Source organism: Trichechus manatus, unplaced genomic scaffold, assembly GCF_000243295.1.
Source record: "Trichechus manatus latirostris isolate Lorelei unplaced genomic scaffold, TriManLat1.0 scaffold00010, whole genome shotgun sequence".
NCBI classification, from domain to species: Eukaryota; Metazoa; Chordata; class Mammalia; order Sirenia; family Trichechidae; genus Trichechus; species Trichechus manatus.
This window is the reverse complement of record NW_004443946.1, coordinates 32,038,326-32,060,867: the sequence shown is the minus strand read 5'-3', so window position 1 is coordinate 32,060,867 and position 22,542 is coordinate 32,038,326. Positions and strand designations below refer to the sequence as shown.

At 40.0% G+C, this 22,542-nt stretch overlaps 1 protein-coding gene across 1 annotated transcript in view; it reads right to left on the bottom strand.

The window, feature by feature from the left end:
* The window catches only part of NRXN3 (neurexin 3), a 1,723,724-nt gene that overhangs the window by 809,906 nt on the left and 891,276 nt on the right, over window positions 1–22,542 (bottom strand). The window lies entirely within an intron of this gene.

Below are 22,542 nucleotides of genomic sequence, written 5' to 3'. Positions count from 1 at the left end.
CCTTGCCCAATTGGTTCTGTGTTCCCACAGTGCTTTGTTCATACAAAGTCATACAACTTGCCAAGTTGTTGTTATAAATATGTATTTTCTCTTCCAGACTATTAATTTCTCAGGGAAGGTGTATGAACTCTTTCTCATTTAAGGAATGGCCAATTAGTATACTTAAGATCTATTTCTTTCCCCAGTTCCTTTTCAAATTTTCATAAGGCTTTTTGCATTCAGAAAACCAAATGGGAGATCTTTGCCTATGGCTCATTAAACACTTGTTCATCTCCATGAAGAACACCTAATATTTTGTAGTATTAGCCTTTTCATTGCAAAGACACAGAAGTCCAAACGTGTTCCCATATTTTTCCTTTCATATTTAAAAGTTAATTAATTTTATTAGGTAAGCAAATTTTAAAAAAGTATTGAGTAACAATTACCTCCATAGGTCCTTGGGAGTTGGGGAAAAGCCTTCAGCTTACATACCTTTCGTTAAAAGCTGATATTATAACTCAAGAATGTGTAATGTTTTTGCATCATTCAATCAGATCAAGTGCAAGGTGGTCAACTGTATAACCAAGAAGCCCCATGGTACATATGTAAATTTAGAACTCTGCAACATGCTCCTCAACTTAGAACTCCTTGCTGTCCAGTTGATTCCAACTCATACCAACCCTTTAGGACAAGCAGAACTACCCTATAGACTTCCCAAGGCTGTAAATCTTTACGGAAGCAGATTGCCACATCTTTCTCCTGTGGAGCAGCTGTGGAGTTTGAACTGCTGATCTGGCAGTTAGCAGCCAAGCTGTTAACCACTTAGCCACCAGGGCGCCGCAACTTAAAATGGGAGAAATGATTCAAGATTGTATCTTACTCCATGTCACTCTTTACTGAGCATATAGTTTGTGATGGTTAAGATTTTGTGTCAACTTGGCTGGGCCATGATTCTCCGTGTTTTAATGTAATCACTCCCATGATTGAATATACTGTGAGTAGCCAATCAGATGAAAGGGAGTCTCCTTGGCGGTGTGGCCTGCATCTGTATATAAGCAGATGTTCTGACTTTTTGCTCTCTCTGGATCCCGCGGCTGCTTCCTGTCGTCTCATCTTCCATTCTTGGGACTTGAGCTGTCCGCTTATCTGCCAGACCTGGTATTCGTCGATCTGCACAGCCTGTGAGTGGGAGCCCTGCTCTCCAACTTTCCGATCTTGGGCTTGCCAGCTTCTGCAGCTGTGTGACTTGGGAGAGGCCTCTGCCCTGATCCACGGACTTGGGACGTTCTAGCCTCTACAATCGCGTGAGCTGTTTCCTTGATATAATCTCTCTCTGTATATATATTTATACACTTTACTGGTTTTGCTTCTCTAGAGAACCTAGCCTAAGACATAGTTCCTAGAATACCCAAAAACAAAACTGGTTGCTGTCAAGGTGGTTTTGACTCATAGTGACTGTCTTAGGCTGGGGTTCTCTAGAGAAGCAAAACCAGTAAAGTGTATAAATACATATACAGAGAGAGATTTATATCATGGAAACGGCTCACGTGGTTGTAGAGGCAGGAACGTCCCAAGTCCGTGGGTCAGGATAGAGGCTTCTCCTGATGCACGTAGCCACAGGGGCTGGCAAACCCAAGATCCGCAGGTTGGAGAGCAGGACTGTTGTTCACAGGCTGTGAAGATTGACTAATTCCAAAGATTGACAGGGAAGATCTCAGGTAAGCTGCTAGCTCAAATCCCGAGAACGGGAAGTCAGATGAACAGAAGCCAGCAAAAGCCCACAAGCCTTGCCAGAATAACCCCTTATATTCAATGCAGGCCACACACCCAAGGAAACTCCCTTTCAACTGACTGGCTACTCACAGCAGATCCTATGGAGGGGATCACATAATATCAAATCGCATCATGGAAGTGATCACACCATCATATGACTATCAAACCTCTGAGAATCATGGCCTAACCAAGTTGACACAGGACCTTAACCATCACAGTGAACCTATAGGACAGAGGAGAACTTCCCCACAGGGTTTCCAAAGCTATAATCTTTGCAGACTGTTACATCTTTCTCCAGCGGAACATCTGGTGGGTTTGAACCGTCATCCTTTGGGTTGCCAGCTGAGCGCTTAGCCAGTATGCCACCAGGGCTTAAAATCTACTTCTCAAGCCATTGCATAAGATCCCATGATATAGACAGGAATGATGGCATAGTGGAGAAGACATTGGACTAGGAAAGAAAAGACTTTGGTTTCTTTCTGCTTCTGCCTCTGACGGGATGTGTGACCTGAGGAAAATCACTGTCTCAGGAGACTCAGCTTTCGTCCTACAGCTTCCTATTCCATGTAGAAAAGAGATGGGCTAAGTGACCTTTAGGAATTCATTCAGTCTAAAAGGCTATGATTTCATTTGGAATATGTCTTGGGGTCTTTTCCTTGTATCTCAAAACTTCTACATACCCCATATCCTATCTCCAATCATCCTACCATAAACTCTCTTCCCTGATCACCAAGTTATCAAGAGTTTACAGTGTAAGAATCACAAGAAATAGGGGGAGAGGAAAAAAAGTATGAATTTAGACTCTACATCTTTCACCACTGTTCCTTAGTGATCTCAATTATGCATCAATCAACCCCAGCTCAAGTGGGAGAAGAGAAAGTGAGACATTTTTGCTGACCTCATAGGACAAGTTTGAGAGGAAAGATCATCAGAATCATTCCAGCTGAACTGGTAGTTTTATCCACCCAGGGGGAATCCATTCAATTTCGAATCTTTTTTTTTTTTAACCTAATCATTCTCAGAAATTTCTAAAAGACAAAACTTCAATATGAAGTCTACCTAGAAAAATATCTTACTCATTTACTTAAATATTCTTATATTCAGATTATTTTTCTCTCATTCCCTCTCTTCTCTCCCTCTGATTCTTCTCATTGTTCCCTCTCGTTCTGTACTCTCTTTCATTTGGGTATGCCAACGATGGTACATAAAACTCATTCCACAAGCCCAAGCCATTAAATCGCTGGCACTGAGTAGATACTGGAAATTAAAATTATTTGCATCTAATAGTTGGATTTGATGTTTCCCTTTTTGAAGAAGATAATTTTCCTATTAAAGTAAGGATATGAGTTACTTAACTTTCTTCTCCAATAATATACTTTAAAGGGTTAAAAATAAAAAGGGTATACTTTCAAAGTTCTCTATTTTATTTTGAAATGACTAGAAAATAACAATATAATTCAAATAGCTTTAAAGTGTTTTTAATTCAAGTTCACTAATTTTATAAATTATTTTTATCTTGGTTGACATTTTATCTTGATTAACACTACCCTAAAGGATAGTGCTTAATCTTCTAATACTGAAGACACCAAATTTCACTGAATCAAACCATTTAACAGTAAGTAATCATAACAGCAACTGTTTTTTAATCATAAATGATAAGTAGCCATATAAATGTATTTAATTTAAACACTTTTAAAATCCCAACAAAAATCAAGCGTAAACTTCTCATTTTTATTGTTTAATTCAGTTTCTTCAACATGTATAATTTAAATAAGTGCTTAGGATTCCATCCCAGGACATAAATAGCAGCAGATAAAAGGGTAAAACCAAGCTTCCCAAGTTTAACCAGAAACACTTTCAAATTTAGGAGCTAGACATAATCCCACGGGCAGGATGCAAATAAAATGTCTCGTCAGCTCTTAAGCCTTAAAGCATTTTACCTTAAACATTTACATTAACAGATGGTCCCCGGCAGTGCTATAAACTTACTTCTGAGTTCATTCCTATGTCACTCTCAACCTCATTCATCACTATCCATGCAGCAGAAAATGCCACCGGGGATTTAAAACAGAACAGTAAGGAGAAGGGACAAAGCTTTGAAGCACTTGGTGTCACCTGCAAACATGTGCTTGACCTTAGTTTAAAAAAAAAAAAAATCAATTGGAGAACTGATGATGGGAGAAAGACAGAGTAAGAAGCTATCCTTTCAGGAGTCACGATACTTTAGGAGCCCTGATGGCAAAGTGGTTAAATAGCTTGGCTGCTAACCAAAATGTCAGCAGTTCAAATCTACCAGACACTCCTTGGAAGCCTTATGAGGCAGTTCTACTCTGTCCTATAGGGTCACTATGAGTTGGAATCGACTTGATGGCAATGGGTGTGTGTGTGTATACTTCATGTCATATAAAAATTAGTGCTGATAGTTATAATTCCCCATTCTTAAGGAGATCTTTTTAAAACTTTTATATAAAATCTCCAGAGACTTTTCCTATCCCTTCTTATACTTTCACTTCTTTTTGCCTTTAAGATTCTAGAAATCTGCCAGTCACAAAATATTTTACTGGGATCTTGAAGAAATATCCTTTAATAGCAAATATCACATCATTCTATTTTTACACAGGGATAAACAAAAACAACAAAAGACAATTTTTGCATTGTAGTTGTCCCTCACGTCTCCATGTGCCAATGACACACACACTAGTGATGGTGGAAAAAGGAAAATAAAATAGAATAAAGTCAGTTCACTCTTTCAAGCGCATTCATAAAAAGCCTAGCAAAATGACGAGAATAGTGCAAGAGCTTAATAAAAGTTCCCTTCATCCTTTGCCTCATTTCTAGGGCTGTATTTTTAATCCACTGTGTTTACATGACTTTTGTTTTGTTTTTATTTATTTATTTTTTGATTTTTTTTTATTGTACTTTAGATGAAAGTTTACAGAAGAAATAGTTTCTCATCAAACAGTTAGTACACATATTGTTTTATGATAATGGTTAACAACCCCACAACATGTCAACACTGTCCCTTCTCAAACTTGAGTTCCCTATTACCAGCTTTCCTGTCCCCTCCTGCCTTCTAGTCCTTGTCCCTGGACTGTTGTGCCCATTAGTCTCGTTTTGTTTTATGGGGCCGTCTAACCTTTGGCTGAATGGTGAACCTTGGGAGTGACTTCATTACTGAGCTAAAAGGGTGTCCGGGGGCCATACTCTCAGGGTTTCTCCAGTCTCTGTCAGGCCAGTAAGTCTGGTCTTTTTTTGTGAGTTAGAATTTTGTTCTACATTTTTCTCCAGCTCTGTCCAGGACCCTCTGTTGTGACTCCAGACATGACCTTTGTTTTTGAGAATGTATAAAACCCATTGCTTCTGGCAGGCATCCCTTCTCCTCAAGTGGTTCCCATCCAGATTTACAGATCAGAGTTTCAGACTAGTAGCTTTAGTAAAATCAAATAAGTCTTCCTCAATTTGCCAATACTTCTGACAGAGTGACTGTCAACAGAATTGTTACCTTTATGGTAGTTCCATGTTGCTCTAGAAATAAAGCTCCTGTGCCTTAGGAACACCAAGTTTAGACTTAGCACTAAATCTCGCACAGTGTTACTGATGGAAAGTAAATGGGAATTTGTCATCTTTTGTTTGGAGATGCTGCTGTGAAGCATGTCACCAGCCATTTAAAAATGAAGGAAGCAAAAAAAAAAAAAAAAAGTTCTGTCCATGTCTTCTTCCTCTCTGACGTTATGAGTGCAAACGGCAGCTGTGTGGTAGAAAAACCCTCAGTTCATCAAAAGGAATACCTCATTTATTTGAAACTGAAAATATACAACAGAATCCACGCTAAATATATCCAGTCTTTATTTGGCCCTTCTGTAAAATGAAGAAATTACTTTTATTTAGTGGAGTTTGAATTCCTGAATGACTTTGCCAGAAGCAAATCTGAATTTCCTTTAAATATTGTATGGCCTACATATTCTGCTTGTTCAGACTGGACTTCCCACCCAATCGTCTACATTGAGTAGATTCCCAGTATTTATACCTGATGGAAAAAGCATGATGAGTGATAAGAGGACACATCTGGCAGACAAGAGTTCTGAATTCTAAGTTTGATTCCACCTCTCATTCTTTGGTGAAGCTATTTAATTTCTCTGGGCCTTGGCTTCATACATGTAAAATTAGACACCCAGATTAGAGATAATCTGCAACATCTCATCGAGTTCTAAATTTCAGTGATGTTCTCACCATGACTTTGAGGATTACAAACACAACTGTTTGGGGCCCTGACATTGACAGCCCCTGCTCCTAGCCCCTGTTGCATTCTCATCAGAAATGGTGTGGTAACATGCACACACACACACACACACACACACACACACACACACACACACAGAGTTCAACAAATGTAAAACTATCTTTAGCCTTCTTCTAACGTAGAAGAATAAAGCCAATTCCTTTCCCCATCACATACCTTATAGGTGATGAGGTTTACATAAAATGTGTGGAGGGTGTGCTGTCAAATCAACTTATTGAACATCTGAATTTTAGAGGACCTTAAGAAGCTAGCAGAAGATAGTTTCTTGAAATGTGTGATGTATGTGTGTATACAGACACAGAAACGGATACAGATATTTATGTGTGTTTTATATGTATATATGCAGGTTTATGAACATATGTGTATATGTATATTTATGTGTATATATGTATGTGCGTATTTACAGAGGAGCTCTGATGGTGCAGTGGTTAAGATCAGCTGCTAGCCAAAAGGTCAGCACTCGGAATCCACCAGCCGCTCTTAGGAAACTACGGGGCAGTTGTATTCTGTCCTATGGGGTCACTAGGAGTTGGAATCAACTCCACAGCCATGGGATTTTGTATTTATAAATATGTGTGAATATAGATAAATATTAAATTATATTTCCCTCTTGAATATTGTTATGAATTAAATTGTATCCTCCAAAAATATGTGTTGTAAATCCTAACCCCATACCTATGGTTATAATCCCACTTGGGAAAGGGTTCAGAAACCCTGGTGGCATAGTGGTTAAGAGCTACAGTTGCTAAGCAAAAGGCTGGCAGTTTGAATCCACCAGCCGCTCTTTGGAAACTCTATGGGGCAGTTCTACTCCATCCTATAGGGTAGCTATGAGTCAGAATCGACTCGACGGAAACGGGTTTGGTTTGATTTTTTTTATTAGTGTAAGGTGTGTCTTAAATCAATATCTTTTGAGATATAAAAAGAGCAGATCAAGGAAGTAGCATGCAAGGAGAGATGGAGGAATATAGATGCCACATCATATGAGATCTCCAAGGAACCAAGAAACAGAAGCTGAAAAGAGACAAGGACCTTCCTTTGAGCTGACAGAGGAAAAAAGCCTTTCCCTAGAGCCAGCACCCTAATTTTGGACTTCTAGCCTTCTAACTATGAGAAAAGAACCTTCTGTTTGTTACAACCATCCACGTGTGATATTTCTGTTATAGCAGAACTAGATAACGAAGATTAAAAAACAAAAACAAAAAACACCCATTGCTGGGGAGTCGATTCCGACTCATAGGGACCCTATAGGACAGAGTAGAACTGCCCCTTAGGGTTTCCAAGGAGCAGCTGGTGGATTTGAACTGATGACCTTTTGGTTAGCAGCTGAGATCTTAACCAACACTAAATCCAAATCCGGAGAATTCTTTGGATCTATTAGCAGTGGTAGGAGACTGCTTTGCCATCCGTCCTTCTATTTTTCCTACCTATATATGATCCATAGCAACAAGCCATGGGGCAAACCATGGTGTCTGACAGTAATCATAAAAAAAGCCTGCTTCAATGGTCAACCTGGACAATTTTATGACACTCTCAGTTTGCACTGAGGACAATTTGTGTGTTCTTCCTTATTTTTTTCCTGCCACAAAATGTTGTTCGTACCTCTGTAAAAGTAGTTTGGTACCATATAGCAATTTATCTTTTGCACATCTGTCTCCTTCATTAGAGTTTGGACAGATCATATCTAATATTAGTCTGTTTCCATTAACTAGCATTGCACTTGGCACAGAACAGGGAAGTGTTCTAGAATAAATCTTACTTATTTGGGATCTCAAGTCAGTAGATCTGGTTTTAATCCATACTCTTACATTTACAAACTCTAGGACCTCTGAGCCTCAGTTTTACTGTCTATAAAATGGGGGCAATGATTGCTCTGAAGAGATAGTGAGATAATGGATCCAAAGTATTTAGCACAGTGCCAGGCCTGTACTTACTGAATGTGACAAATAATTAAATACATAAATAAGCTGACTACTCTTCTGCTTAGAAGCTACAGAAGGTAAGGAGAGACTTAAAGAACAAAGAATAAAACCAAAAAATGGTGAGAGAGAGAAAAAAATTCCCAGATTATGGAATGCAAATTTCCTTTTGGTCAAAAGACAATTAATTGTGTTTGCTCACTAAAAAATGAAACAAGTTAACTGTTTATTCAATTCCAATTCATGGAGATCCCATGTGTGTCAGAGTAGAACTGTGCCCCACAGGATTTTCAGTGGCTGTGATCTTCCAAAAGTAGATTACCAGGCCACTCTTCCAAGTGCATCTGGGTGGATTCAATTTGATTAGTAGTCAAGCTCTTAACTGCTTGTATCACCCAGTGACTCCTTTGGCTCACCAGATCTTACAAATCAGGCAAACCTAGCTATAGTTGGAGAGATTACCAAAGGGAGGAGAGGCAAGACAATGATCAGGACAAGGACTTAGAGAAGTGAGCAGGACAGGTGCTCTGTAAGGCTCTGCTTTGGGAGCCTGGAATCCAAAAACTGCCAAGGGCTTCATCTTTTCATTCATAAAGCTGGTGTAGGATATGGGACTACATAAGGCAAAGGAAGCCGCTGAGATTCTTATAGGCAAAAGGACAAAGCAGACAGCATCCACGTGAAATATATGGGGGTCTTGAGAGAACAGGAGGAGCGAGAAAGGGTGTGTATACCACAGGTATGCTCTGGGGAAGGAGCCCTGGTGGCGCGATGGTTAAATGCTTAGCTGCTAAATGAAAGCTCAGCAGTTCAGACCCACCAGTGGCTCCATGGGAGAAAAGACATGGCATCTGCTCCTGTAAATGTCACAGGCTAGGAAACGCTATGGGGCAGTTCTACTCTGTCGTATAGGGTTGCTATGAGTTGGAATCAACTAGATGGCACACAACAACGTGCTCTGGGGGAACTGTATGATGTTTGAATCACAAATTGTTAGAAGGGGATATAAATACATTCCTTTTAGCCATTATCTTACGTAATCAGACTTGAGCCTCACTCCACACAAATTGCCATTATTTTGGGGACCTCCTCTAAATTAAAATCTCCTTCTCCAAGGGGCTCCATCTTTCACAAAACAGTATATTCTACTTGGTAACTCTAGTTCAGACAAAATGGTTTATATCTCTTGCAGCACTTAAAACCAGATTTCAAGCCTCATGTCTCTGCTTCTTCCCTGTGTTTATCCTTAGGCAAAAAAATACAACCGACTTTGCTTCTAAGGTGAGTGAGTCAAGGGCAACGCTTTCAGGCTTAGCATCAGTAGAAGCCAGGGGCCTTCAAGAGGCCAGTTTCAGATTCTCTTATTAACCAGACCACAATTTCTGCTCGCTTCTGGAGTCCCCCAGCTATCTTTCCTGGGAAGCCTCATTTGGGAATGATTAGGAAGAGTTCCCCTTTTCTTTCAGGTGGTTTCAACAGATTCAATGGCATAGTGATCTTCATATACTGACAATTCTTAAGTATTTAGTGAATGATGATTCATTGTGTGTGTATGTGAACATAAGCCTCTATTTTTGACTTGCTCTTTCTCTCTTATACATATCTTTTGATCTCTTCACCTGCCTATAGATGCTTCTTCCAAATTGTAAGAGAAGCTAAGAGAGGAAGAAACATTTACATCCATTGGAGCTGTGGTGGCACTGTGGTTAAGCATTTGGCTGTTAGCCAAAAGGCTGGCAGTTTGAATCTACCAGTCACTCCTTGGAAATTCTATGGGGCAGTTCTATTCTGTCCTATAGGGTCACTATGAGTCGGAATCAACTCAATGGTAATGAGTTTGGGTTTATTTTGGGGTATTATTCTCTTTGGAGTCCTTGGGTGGTGCAAATGGTTTGTGCTTGTCTACTAACCAAAAGACTGGCAGCTCAAACTTTCCCAGTGGTGCTTCAAAAGAAAGGTCTGTCAATCTTATTCCATAAGATTACAGCCAAAAACACCCTATGGAGCTTAGTTCTGCTCTGTAACGTATGAGTTGGAATTGACTCATTGGAAACTTGTGTGTGTGCGCATATGGTACAAATGGTTCACATGTTCAGCTGCTAAATGAAAGGTTGGAGGTTCGACTCCACTCAGAGATGCCTAGGAAAAGAGACCTGGTGATCTATTTCTGAAAAATCAGTCATTGAAAACCCTATGGAGCACAGTTCTACTCTGACACCCATGAGGTCACCCTGAATCATTCCAACTTGATGTAACTGATTTATTAATTCTTTTTAGAATATTTCTGGGAAAAATTTTAGAGTGGAGAAAGTTGAAATAAACAGCGCTAATAGGGCTTTAAACACATATATATTTCAGGATTTAAATTATCCACACCAACTTTTATCTCATTACCAGTTCAAATCAAGTTTTAATTTTAATATAATGATTTACCAAATCAAAGAATATATTCTGTCAGTTTGTCTAAAATACCCTTTTCTTCTCTGAGGAACCATTATTTCATTAACTTATATTTATTTTCATTTTTCCAGCTGTTATTTTACAATGGAGAAAAGGTAGATATTTTACTATGGAATAGGTTTCTAATCAATCTGCAGTTTCACAAATAACTTGATTTTAATCCTAAGACTCCAAGATTGTAGTCTCCCTTATCAGTTGGCTTTGCATTGGTAACATCTGCCTGATAATCCAACTAAAGGGTCTATCTATATTGAAGGATATCCTCAACAAGAAAAGAAACACAGAACTGAATACAGCTACTGGAATCAGAAGAGGGCTGGGGAGAGAATCATAGCCCTTGCTCCTCAGTGGCAGAGTTGCCTCCATAAGAAGCAAGGGAATATAGGCTTGCTTTTGTCATTACAAGAAGCAGTGTTGACTCAAGGACAAATATATAATGCCATGAATCATAAAGATTGGTGACAGAAAATAAGTTAGGTCCTCTCTTTCATCATCTCCCAGTACCCCTACTCAAGAATCATGGCCTAATAGGATGTTAGAACTGGAAGGGACCATATAGATCATCCAGCACTACCCCCTCCTTTTATAGGTGCTAGAAGTGAGGTCTAAAGAGAAGTTATTTGCCTAACTTAGCAGTGCTGCAAAAACAACTCTGATTCTTTACTTCTAAACATTCCCAGAAATGGCCATTCATCTCTTAGAAATATATGTGTAGGTGTAAATAAAATTATATCCAAGGGGGTTTTTAATCTGACAAAAGTATACATTACATGGCAAGACAAATATTAAAAATCAGAGCCAAGTTACTACTCCATTCAATGAATTGAATAATACCTTATTTTACCACCTCTTGTTCTCCTAGTTGTCTTGTTTAGAAAGTGTGTATATTAAAATAAGCTCCATCTTACTTATTCTCTTCAGGCATTGTTCAGTTAAAATAAAACGGTTTAGACACCATTTTCCACATGATTCTGGAAAGTGTGTAGAGCAAACTTGGGTGGATTTTCATGATGTAATGTAACTGGGCAGTATTTATAGTGGAAATGGGCCTCTGCTACTCATTTCTAACAGAACAAAGAAAAATGTGTGTCTACCTGTGACACACTTAATTACTTTTGTGTGTGGCCTTTCTAGCTATAGTCTTGTGACTCCCACCCAGGTGACTAGGTGGGGCTGTGCAAATAAGATAATTGTGGCCCCCTCCCAGGGGGTTGGTCAGTTTTGCCTTAAAAGAGAGCAAATTCCAGAGCAGAGAGAGGAGCCCATCACTACCAAGGAAGGAGAGACCCAGCAGCAGAGACCTGGCAGCAGGAGATGGCGTGGTGGGCTTCCTGGCCCATGCAGAAAGAAAGCTGAGTGTCTGGGCAGAGGCTGAGGGCCAGGGAGAGGTGTGCCCACAAGCACGGCTGGGAAGAGGCTATCCTGGTGGAAGAACTGTATCTTGAGTGTTCCTAAGCCTGAAGTGTAAGTGTTACTTCCCTAATAAACCCTATAATTGTGAGTATGGTCAGTGAGTTCTGTGTGGCCATTGCAATGAATTATCGAACTCAGTAGAGAGTACTGTGGGAGGAACGGTTTTTGTCAGAACTGGTGGAGATGGCGGAGAGAAGAGGCATGTCTGACCTCCACCTGATAGGAATCAGCCTTGGGCTGTTATCTTGATTCTCCTTTCCCCTTGTGGGGTTGGAGGAGGTCAGACACCTCCCCCACGTTGTTTTTACACTACCCCATGGATCAGCTAGTCTGATTGTCTATTGGTTAGCACCTGCTTGCTTGCCTCATTCTCCCTTGGATATGACTTTGACCACTAAAGTAGCTTAAGTGGTCATAAGTTTAACCAAAAGACCTTTATGGCTAGTTGAACTCAATGACCTCTATAATTTAATTCCACCTCGAGATCCTCTGAATCCAAGAACAGCAGCAGAGATCCTGGGCATTTCAAGTGTCATCCTGAACCAGAAGATAATAATCTCTTAGACTCATGACCTTGCCAATTGTAACCAATGTAAAAACTAGCTTCATTTTCTGAAAGCTTTATTGGAATTTTTACATAAGTCTCAATTTCTAAATATCCTCCTCAAGCTAATATCCTTGTCTATAAAATAACTCAAATTCAATAGAAATTCCCCTTTCCAGCCTTGATAAACCTTGCCTAAACAGAAAACAAACCCATTGTTGTCAAGTCTATTCTGACTCACGGTGACCTCACGTGTTTCAGAGTAGAACTGCGCTCTACAGGGTTTTCAATGGCTGCAATCTTACAGATGTAGGCCTTTCTTCTGTGGTGCCACTGGGTGGATTCAAAACTGTCAGCCTTTCAGTTAGTAGCTGAACACAAACCATTTACACCAGGGACTTCAAACCCTTACCTAGACATCAGAAATAACAGGGCTACACTCTCCTTGACAGATGTTTTCATTACCTTGCCAGGATGTAATATAAATGGAGCAAGACTCTATCAAGTTGTGAAGCATTATACCACAGACTGGACCGTACGATTGTCATATTTTATGCCTTGTCTATGTAGTTATATAAGGATCCCTGGTGGTGCAGTGGTTAAGTGCTCAGCAGCGAATCAAAAAGGTTAATGGTTCCAACCTACCCACTCGCTCCATGGGAAAAAGATGTGGTAGTCTGCTTCCATACAGATCATAGCCTTGGAAACCCTATGGGGCCGTCCTACTATGTCCTATAGGGTCGCTATGAGTTAGAATTGATTTGATGGCTAAGGTTTGTGTGTGTGTGTCGTTATATGGAATTTGTCTCACACTGTATCACCAATTTTAAGGACCTGATCTGTATTACAACTGGTAGGTCTGGTTCTACAGGATCTTTCATTTCAGTTATAGTTTAATTTTCAATTTTATACCAGGGTCATTGTTATATATTTCTATAATCTCATAAAAGCTCAGGGACCATGTGAGACACTCATCGTACTGACCCATGCGGAAGCAAAAACCTAGTAAATATCTTTGATGATAGGCTTGACAAGATATTGATAATTTCTCATCTTCTGTAAGGGGGATCAAGAATTTAACTACAGAATTCAGAAGAAACAGTCAATGAGCATTGTTTCCCAGGGTCACAGAGGGCACTGTGTGGCCATCTACCCAAGGCCTCAGGCTATGTGGCTAAACTTACACATACTGTGTGTAATTTTATTTACTTCCAGGTAAGACCAGATTAGCAGAGAGAGCTTTTTTTAAGATATGAGGGAATTTAATTCTTACCATCTGCTGTGGAAGATTGGCAACAGCATCTCTGACCTAAAGAAGAAACTTATAATTATGGTTAAAAAGGCAATTCAAGCAAGGTAATTCTAGGCCTGCTTCAGTTATTCCTTATTTTTGAGTGATTCATTTCAGATTTAAATCCATTCCATTGAGTTGATGGTGCATGGAAAAGTGAAACACATGAAGGAAATGGTCCGGAAAAAAATAATACCAAACATGAATTCCTTTGGAACATGGAGATTCTCATCTTTTTAATAAAATAGGCAGATATAGTTTCACAGTTACATAAGTACTTGAGTGTCTTCTATGCACTTGGCACTGTGCTGGGGGTGGAGGCTGTGGGATAAACATGTGATGCTGTTCTGCTCTACGGCAGGGGCCGTGATAGTACATCATATGTCCCATCCAGTAAACCCTTTAATGTACGTGTCCTATCGTCCATTCATGCTACTTACACCTGAGGAAGGCAGTCTGTATGTAAGATGGCCCCCAATGCTCCTTGCCTCCTGGTGTTCATGTCAGTGTGTCATCCCCTCCTCCTGAATGCAGGCTGGATTTATAGACTTACTTCTGAAGGGTTGAACAGAATACAGCAGGAGTAATGGAAAGTCACTTCCAAGATTAGGTTGAAAAAGACAGTGGCTTCCATGTTAGGCACCCTCTCTCTCTCTTGCTCACACACTCTGAGGGATAACAGCTACCATGTTTGTGAGCTATCCTATAGAGAGGCCCATGTGACAAGGAACTGATGCCTCCAGCCAACAGCCAACAAGGAATCAAAGTCTGCCAAAAGTCATGTGAGTGAACCTGGAAGTGGCTAAGCCTTGAGATGACTGTCACCTTGAGTGCAGTCTTGTGAGAGACTGAGCCACAGGCACCCGGAGCCAAGCCCAAATCCTGACCCACAGAAATTGTGATATGATACATGTTTGTTGTGTTAAGCCACTAAAGATTAGAGCAGCTTGGTTACACAGCAATAGACGACTAATACAACACTATTTCTTCTTCTCTAGTCACCATGATCTAACAAACAACCCCATGAATGAGAAGGAAACAAGACTTAGAAATCAAGGTCAAGTGATAGATTAGGCAGAAGCACCATGACAGAACTTGACTCTTCCAGAGGCTGTCTTTCTTCCCGTAATGCAAGACTCCAGCCCATATGGTTGAATCTCACCATACAGCTATAGGAGGTATTTGGCTAGGGCAGGAGCAGAGCTAAAAGGGCCCAGCAGACCAGCTCTTACATATTGATCACATCTCTGAAACACTACTACAACTCAGTTTGGCAGAGGGCCAGTGGTATCTGATCTGCCGTTTCCCATTTCCCTCATAAATTAGTTAAGGCCTGGGAAGGACATCTGCCTCATTTTCCTCTCCTGTCTCCCCCTCTGCCATACAGAGAATGGCCAAAAATGGCTCTTTGTAAAGCTACCTCAAACAAATGCTCCTGCCCTAGTCCTCTTTGCAAGTAAATCTGGATGGAATGCAATCAAACAGCATGCATTTGGCATCAGCTTATGCTTGAGCGTTGCAGGAAGAAAAGTGAAAAATATGTTTTGGCAGAGAGTTAGACAGAAAGGAGGACTTAATTAAATATCTGAAACGTACACCACTGGAACCAATTAATAATTATCAAGGAATCAGAAAAGGGAGGAGAGCAATAAAAATAGATCTGCAAAGTCAAAATTTTAGATGAGAGAGAAGCAATCCCATTCACATTCTAGTGAACCATGGACTGACAACGAGTATTTATTTTACATCCTTCTAACTAGTACTTACTCATTATCAATGGTCTATTGCCACCAAGGAGTTTATAGTCTAATAGGGAAGCCCTGGTGGCACAAAGAAGTCAGGCTGCTAACCAAAAGATCAGCAGTTCAAATCCACCAGCAGCTCTTTGGAAACCCTATGGGGCAGTTCTACCCCATCCTATAGGGTCGCTATGAGTTGGAATTGACTTGATGGCAATGGGTTTGTTTATTTTTGGTTTAAACTTTGATGATAAATATCAAAAACAATACAATAATAATGTATGCATCAAAATTCACGCTCTCGCCAGGGATGGACTGCTGTGTAGTCAGTCTCTCAGCTCCCATCTTCTAGCCCATGTGTACACTTACATAGTCTCTTCAACAGAACATAATTTTATTCTGTATAAAGCTGGCAGTCAGTTGAAATGGACCCACTCTAAAAGTAGGAACCTGAATCAACGGTTAAAAATAAAATGCATAAAGATCACAACAGCAAATGAATTCAGGGGTTTTAAACTCTGACACTATTGGCCTTTCAATTTTCTGTATCACAAAATCCACCAAGAAATAGTGGCAGTAGATTATGAAATAAAACATTAATACGTAAAAGTAGATTTGTCCAGACAGGAAGAAAGTCACCTCTTCCTTTAATAGATTTGCAAACTTGAGTCAAATGATCAAATGCCAGAGGCTGCAGTGTGCCCAAGTAGGACCCGATCTTACTCCGACAGTTTCCTCCCAAGTGGAAATCAATGCAGGGTTTTCTGCCACATGCTTGTTTTGTTTCCAGTCAAGCAAAACAGGGGCTTATCTCCCTCACAGATCAGCACATGAGATATGCCTCGGATATATTTGCCTGTCAGGCTCATAAACACAGCAAGATATGCCAGCAGCAATGGAAGAGGATCCTTGTTTCGGTTCATGGATTATATAGACTGCAACGGCCATCAGCATAAAAACAAACAGCTCCAAACCACTGTCCTCAGAGCCTGGCTAACAGAGTGGAGGAATGTGACAAAGGAAGACTGGACTATTCCCAAGGTTTGCCCAAGAGAATGCCAAATATAGGTGAGTTAGGCTGGTAGGCAAATGAGAAGCCTCCTTTTTGACTGAGATTGGGGACCTTGAGACACTTATCTATTTTCCCAGGAATTTGTACAGGCTGACACTTTCTAGGTTTAGTACTCACGGTGACTTCCAACCTCTGGACCAGGTATGTCTGTCAAACCTTAAGTGTTTAGCTAACCATATTCCTGCTGGAATTGATTTAATAATTTGATAATGATAAACATTATAACACCTCACATATATATATTAAACTTGATAAAAGCACATTATCACTTTGATAATTATGATTACCCTATGAAATGTGTTGGATAAAAATTACTTTCATTTTACAGATGCGAAGACAGCCCCAAAGAAGTTTAAGTGAATGTACAAGATCCCATGGCTATTTAGTAGCACCATTGGAATGAACCCATTCCATGGAATAGATATCATAACAGGAGTTACTTTCTCTATCTGTCTATCTATTCATAAACCTATCCGTCCATCCATTCAGAGGACAATTATGTCCTTTGTCCCATTTCAATTTATTGATTTATTTAGTAATCAAATACTTGAGTACCACCTACTGTGTGCAAGGTAACATACTAAATAATGTGAGCAATATAGATAATCCACTAAATCTTATTTTATTTAACAAAACTTACTTAGTGCTCATTCTTCTAAGCACTTTACAGAAATTAACTTATTTAATCCTCATAGCAACCCTCCTGTGAAGTGGATATTAAAGCATAGAGAGGTTAAAGAACTTGCCCAAGGTCACACAGCCAGTAAGTGGCAGAGCTGGAATTTGAACACAGGAACTCTGGCTTGAGAAACTGTTCTCATAACCATTTTACATTGCTATTTTACAAAAGACTAGTATTTGACGGGTCCAAGAAAGTTAATGAGTAGCAATTATATAAAAAGGAAGAAATGGGATGGAAATAGAGCTCTTTGATATATTTCTAGTTTAGATTTTAAGGAATAGTTGGGAATAGTTGCTAAGGAAAGGGACAAAGAATAAAAGGCTGCAGTTAACATTCTCTATATTGCAAAAGGTTTTCCAGTTTAAGTACCAAAGCTAACAAACACTGGTTCTGGTAACCTCTATCACATGGGTTAACTAGGACTCCTATTTCAGCATTGATTTAATTCACACCCAGCAGGAAAAAACTGCTGGTTTAATCTTCAATATTCTTACATAGTCCAATGCAATGTCTGTAAGAAGAATAAATGCCAATTTGTCTCTAAGATACACATCTGGAGCAGGTTCCTTTGGGAAATAGTTAAAGGCATGTCAATATTCTCTTTGCATTCTGAAATCTATCTGTAGAATTAACACTTTAGCTCCCAGAAGCTGTTTCCATGGCTTAGACTATCCTCAGAAGAGGGAAAAAATCATTGATTGTAGGTAGCATGACTTCCAGCTTAGAAATCAATGTATAGTCTTATGTTGGAATGTGAACACATGCTGACCACACTGGAAAAACAAAGGCAGAATGGCAGGTGGGGAGATAGAGCACAAGGAACGATCATCTTGACCACACTGTCATTGAACAAACCACAGCAACAACAACGAGCATTCGTATAGTTCTTTAGCATTACTAAACATTTCCACATGCATTGTCTTACATCTCACAACTGTCATGTGATATAGGTCTAATTATCAGCTAGATCAGACTGAATAAGTGACACATCCAAGATTACAGTTTTGAGTTATAAGAGAGACTCGTTTCCATGTTTTAAAACTGCCTGCTCTCCATTACGATACACTATAGCATTACTTTTTTTTTTTTTTTAATTTCAGCTCAAACTACTCAATATTTGGATGAGGACGCTGAGACACAGAGGCTTGTGACCTACCCAGTCGTTAAAAAATATACTGTATCTGCAGTTAGCACCATCATCAATTCAGCTGCCAAAACCTTAAAGGTTGTGGGGAAGGCAGGACACCACTGATGGGTGGGCTGCCTAAGCTCTTCCTCAGTGGAATCATTTGGACTGGCAATCTATCTAGACTGGTTTGTAAAATCATATCGGTACCTACGTTATGGATGTTAACTAGCTTTACAAATATTCAGAAAAATCAGAGAAACTTTTTCCCCTAGTACCCTGAATTGGGACTAAGAAACAACCAGTCACTCAAGAATGGCACTAATCCACCTCCTATCTACCAATTAAGTATGTCGCAGAAGACTATCAACGGCCCTTTCAAGATCAGCTCTGAAATCAGAATGAAAATTGCAATGGAAGATACTTTGTCTGTCTGTCTGTCCATCTACCCACCCACCCATCCATCATACACTTACCCATCCTCCATTCCTCTAAAGTTGCATTCACTGCTAATTCAATGGTTTGGACCAGCTGCTAATGAACATACATGAAAACAAAGTGACTAATTTCTTTGTGGTTTTTTAAGAAAAAAAGTTTTTCACACTGAATTGGAACAGCCAACCTCTGTGCTATTCAGAAGAGCCACCAAGAACATACCTAGACACAACTGGCAGGGTTCTGAAGGAGTCCTCTTTCCAAAGATTCTCAAGTTCTTTCAAGGAAGAAATAAAGAAGCATCAGAGATAATAAATCAACTTAGAATGATAATGGCTAGAAAGACTTTGATACTAATTGTGCCAGGACAAGAGGAATTCCTGTGCATAGCTCTAATACACTACTGCTGCGTGGCTAACTGAGTGCCCACCCTTCTGTTCACTCAGTCCCGAAGTCCCCCCATCACGTCCGCACACATTCCAAGAGAGATGCTGACAACAAAACTTTGGAAATAATTGTGATTTATTTGTTTCCAGGGTTGTAGCAGCCCTAAAGTCTCCAACAGTGAATATATGTATGGTGGTAGCTGTAATAATTGCTCTTACTAAGAAAATTTATGTTAAATCAGTGGTTTGGGTTTTGTTGACTTTCTTTTCATTTGAGGTTTGGTTAATTTATTCCCCCTGTCAGAAAAGAAGAATTCAAAAAAAAACAGATGAAGGGGGATTCCAATGTAAGAAAATCAAGCGTGGGAAAATAGCAAGGAAAGGGCGAATCTTTTGACTCCAACAATTTTATTTCATGCAAATGTCTTTAAAAATGAAAAAATAAAGAAACAGACAAAGAGAGAGAAACATGGAAATAGGCTATTAAAGAAGCATTGACTGTGGGTGGAATATTTCTCAAAGTTTTCCAAAAGGATTGGAGAATCTTTAATTACTCGAGGCTATCAAATAACACGGAACTGAGCGTAGTTTCTTTCCACACTTGCAGCTGACAAAGAATGGCTGCGATGAAGAGCAGAGACTCGAGGACACCTTACGGAGAGTGCTCCTAAATTTTTAATTCCTTCTTGCTCTCCTTTTCTTTGTGGGGAGTGCAGAGAAACCCCACTCCTTCCTTTTGCCATACAATCTGAAGATTAATGTTTCATAATGAAATCACATGGAACTGTGTTTGTTTTACTGTCAAGGGTATTAGGAAAACTGACAGTCAAATTACCAATTTATGGGATGCTTGGTGTTATCCAGAACAAACACAGAAGGATTGTGTACAATGCAATAGCCAATTAGAGGGTCATCACCTTCTCCCTAATTTGGTGTGACAGTGGTTTGCCAAAGAACAAAGTCCAACACATACAAAACACTAAGTCTAGAGCAAAGAAAATGATAGAAGGAAATATACAGAAGTTGAGTGGCACATCCACTTGTCTTGAACAACTCTCCTATAAATTACCATATTGCTTTTCTTTAATCATACTGCTTTTATCTACAAGAATTCCAAACACAAGTCCAGAAGAGATCCTGAGGATATATGTCCTGAGATCATTTTCTTGAATTATAAGACTGCTTTAAATCCATTGCACTGTCTAGGCTGAAACTAAAATGTTCCCATGGCTGTAGATTAAGATATTAAAAAAAAAAAAAATGACCACAATGTTTCATGATATAATTTCCAGGATTGTATACTAACAATCAAACCTCACTTTCAGGGAAAGTTCCTGGAAATTAATGGCCACAGAATAAAGACCTTTAAAGTAGCCAAGGTCACAGCTTTATGATTCATCAGAAAGGTGGTTTCCTCCCTGACCACCCTTTATCAAACTTCAACCTCTGAATTCCCTAATCCTTTTCCATACTTTGTCTCTGTAGTGGGACCTTATAGTACTTAGAAGCACCTAATAAATTATATAATTTATATATATATATATATATATAAACTAGTCCAAACCCCCAAGAAATAAAATTCCACAAAGCAAGGAATTTTGTCCATTTTGTGCAGTGCTGTTTTGGGAGCTCAACAAATAGTTATCGAATGGATAACTGAATGAGTGAATAATGAATGAATGACTGTTTTCATGCCAATGGATGTGGGCTTAGAATTAATATCACTGTTGAGCTAATGTGGGCAAAGGGAAGGGAGAGGGAAAGCGGAAGAGGGAAGAAGAGATAAAAAAGCCAGTGGTAGAGAAGAGTTGATCAGGCATACAAACTCCTCATGGGTTCCCACTTCTTTTTTTTATTTATTTATTTATTTATTTATTTTTTTAATTTCTTTTTATTGTACTTCAGGTGAAGGCCCACAGAACAAATAGTTTCCGATGAAACAGAAGTACACACGCTGTTCTATGACATTGGCCAACAACCCCACAACATATCAACCCTCCAACTTCTCAACCTTCCCCTTCCTGGCGAAAACACACGCAGCCAAAGACACACCACCTCAAAAATCTCTACATGCACAGTTCAGCGACATTGACCACGCTCCTCAAACGGTGCTGCCATTCTCACTCAAGATGAAGGCTTACAGAACAAAGTAGTTTCTCATTTAACAGTTACTACAAATGTTGCCCTATGACAATGGTTAACAATCTCACAACACATCAACAATATCCTTACTCAACCTTAGGTTCTCTATCACCAGCCTCCTTGTCCCCCTCTGCCCTCCAGCTCTTGTCACTGGACTCCTGTACCTTGTTAGTCTCATTTGGTTCCACGGGGCTGTCCACCCCCAGGCTGAACAGTGAACCCCGGAGGCAACCTCACCACTGAGCTAAAAGGGTGCCTGGGGGCCACACTCTCGGGGCCTCTCCAGTCTCCTCTAGGCCAGCAAATCCGGTCCTCTTTTTGTGGGTTAGAATTATGCTCTACATCCTTCTCTAGCTCTGTCCAGAACCCTCGGCTGTGATCCTGGTCAGAGCAGTCAGTGGTGGTAGCCGGGCACCGTCTAGCTGCACTGGACTCAGTCCGGCGGAGGCCCTGGTAGCCGCAGACAATCAGTCCTTCGGACTAATCCCTTCCCTGTATCCTGTTCTCCCCACTCTCCCCTGCTCCCGAAGGGATGAGAACATGAGGAAATGCTTGCAATCACTAGCCATTAGAGAAATGCAAATTAAAACCACAATGAGATACCATCTCACCCCGGCATTACTGGCACAAATCAAAAACACTGGAAATAAAAAATGTTGGAGGGGCTGCAGGGAGATCGGAACTCTTATGCACTGCTGGTGGGAACGCAAAATGATACAACCATTTTGGAAAATGATATGGCGCTTCCTCAGAAAGCTAGAAATAGACATACCATTCGATCCAGCAATTCCACTCCTAGGAATATATCCTAGAGAAATAAGAGTCATCACTCGAATAGACATATGCACACCTATATTCATCGCAGCATTGTTCACAATAGCAAAATGATGGAAACAACCTAGATGCCCATCAACAGATGAATGGATAAACAAACTATGGTACATACACACAATGGAGTACTATGCAACGAGAAAGAACAACAATGAATCTGTGAAGCATCTCATAACATGGATGAAACTGGAGGACATTATGCTGAGTGAAATAAGTCAATCACAAAAGGACAAATATTGTATGAGACCTCTATTGTAAAAACCTATGAAAAAGTTCACACACAAAATGTAACAATCTTTGTTGGTTACCAGGGATGGGGGGGGGGAATATTAAATAGACAATGGGTAGGTGGTATCCTGGGTGAAGGGTGAGACAGTACACAATACAGGAGAGACTGGCACTGCTTGTACGGGGAAGAGTCATGGAAGCCCCATAGACACATCCGGACTC